Genomic DNA, 2410 nt, shown 5'->3' on the forward strand with positions numbered 1-2410 from the left:
AGTCGGACTTGAGTCCTGGAAATGGGAAGTACAATGCCTGCACTTTAAAGGAGGGGTTTGGGATATTGGCAGTTTGGAGGGATATGTTGTGTATCTTTATATGTGTATGCTTCTAAACTGTTGTATTCTGAGCACCTCTGCAAAAACAGTGATAATGTGCGAGTGTGGTGAAAGTGTTGAATGATGATGAAAGTATTTTCTTTTTGGGGATTTTCTTTCTTTTTTGGGTCACCCTGCCTCAGTGGGAGACGGCCGACTTGTTGAAAAAAAAAAAAATATTGTAACCACGAACGAGTGGTATTGATCAATTACAACACTGCGCTAGCCAAGGATTCGAATCCTTGGCTAGCGCAGTGTTGTTATTGATCAATACCACTCGTTCGTGGTTACAATAATATATAAATACTGCTCATGAGGCTAGTATACCAAACAGGGATGAGAATGAAATTAGCTTAGAAGCTCCCACACCTCCGTATTCCCTCGGATGGCGGCCCAACAGCTAGTTGTGTGCTGGCTGCGCCATTCTTGTAGGGTTGGGTGGTCATAAGATAAGATAAGATAAGATTTCGTTTGGATTTTTAACCCCAGAGGGTTAGCCACCCAGGATAACCCAAGAAAGTCAGTGCGTCATCGAGGACTGTCTAACTTATTTCCATTGGGGTCCTTAATCTTGTCCCCCAGGATGCGACCCACACCAGTCGACTAACACCCAGGTACCTATTTGCTGCTAGGTGAACAGGACAACAGGTGTAAGGAAACGTGTCGAAATGTTTCCACCCGCCGGGAATCGAACCCGGGCCCTCCATGTGTGAAGCGGGAGCTTTAGCCACCAGGCCACCGGGCCACCTATGGTTTAAAGCATCGTGTGGTTCTCGCTTGCCATGAGGCAGGCCAGTACAACATGGGTTCAAATCCTTGGCTAGCGCAGTGTTGTTATAGTAGTACATGTATGTCATTGATGTCAGCTAGGCCTGTATACCTTGTAGAAATAAAGATATATTATTATTATTATTATTATTATTATTATAGGAAATTCACAGGAAAGTAAAGATAAGAGTGTTCTAAATGTAAGTAGATGTTTGTAAGATTTACTTGTCAATTTACCTGTTCATGAGGCAGAATAAAATGACAAGCAATTCTGCTAGAGTGCAAAACATTTAACAGGTTTTTGTTTCACACTTATATGTCAAGACAGTCACACAAATGTGAAACGGAAACCTGTTAACCCTTTAACTGTTTCCCATATACTGTACATACATTTATGAGGCCAGAGGCACTTACGTATACAGTGGTACCTTGACTTACGAGTGCCCCAACTTACGAGTTTTCCAAGTTATGAGCCGTCGCTTGGTTGATTATTTGCTTAGAGTTGCAAGTCAAAATCCGAGTTACCAGCAAGTTTCAGATACACTGCCACTCACAGGAGATACCAAGGAAATATCAATAACCAATGTGTAACATCCTTTAAATTTTGATACCACTGGTAAAGTCATCCTGCCAGAATGTTCTATAACATATGTCCTAAGTAAAGAGAAACAATTCTGGAACATGTGTAATACATGTTTGGCAAGCTGGCTGGCCGGTGGCTGGCTGATTTGCTTTGGCTGTCTCTATCTCCTTCTGTCTGTCTGTCTCTGTCTATCTCTGTCTATCTATTTCTGTCTATCTCTGTTTTTGTCTGTCTCTGTCTATCTCCGTCTCTGTCTCACAGGTGCACATAAATACAGTTATACATAGTGTAAATTACCTAGGTTAACCCAAAAAATCCAGACAAAATGCTATACTATGCCTGTAGATATTATGCCTTATTAGCATGACTGGAAAGTAATACACATTTTTAGACAGGAAGTGGCCTGAAATAGGTCTCAAAGTGGTGGAAATATTTGATTTTTTTTTTTTTTTTGGGGGGGGGGGCCTGTTTTATGAGTTTTTATTAGGTCTGCTTCAATTATTGTGATGCCCTTATCCTTATTAACCAAGAATCAAGGTAAAGCTACAGTTTTTTGTGTGATGGTGGAGAGGCTTGGGATGTGATAAATGAAGAGAGGAAAGGTTGTTTTAATGACTGGAATGTCTACAGTGTTTTATTTTGGACTGTGTTTTTAAATGAGAATTTATTGAATTTTGTGTAAAATTAGCCAAATTACTGAATTCTTGATGCTTTATATGGTAGTTCTCATAGTTTAATGGGGGTTTCTTCTGCTCAGTTGATAGAATGAAATTCGTACTAGTAAAACGACCAGAAGTTTTGTCGGATTTTTGTAAGAGCAGTAGAAGTGGATCCTTTAAAATCCTTTCCTGTATTTCTAAAATATTTTCTGTTTTTAATTCTAATATTAAGCATAAGAATTATCACTCTGTTGCATTTTAGCATTCAGTATGTTTAGTATTTTATTTTATTTTTTTTCAG

At 39.3% G+C, this 2410-nt stretch overlaps 1 protein-coding gene across 4 annotated transcripts in view; it reads left to right on the forward strand.

Annotated features, from left to right (window-relative positions):
* The window catches only part of botv (exostosin like glycosyltransferase 3), a 39228-nt gene that overhangs the window by 18912 nt on the left and 17906 nt on the right, over nt 1-2410 (forward strand). The gene's annotated exons all lie outside the window — the stretch shown is intronic.

The sequence above is a fragment of the Cherax quadricarinatus genome, chromosome 72 (genome assembly GCF_038502225.1).
Source record: "Cherax quadricarinatus isolate ZL_2023a chromosome 72, ASM3850222v1, whole genome shotgun sequence".
Taxonomy (NCBI): domain Eukaryota; kingdom Metazoa; phylum Arthropoda; class Malacostraca; order Decapoda; family Parastacidae; genus Cherax; species Cherax quadricarinatus.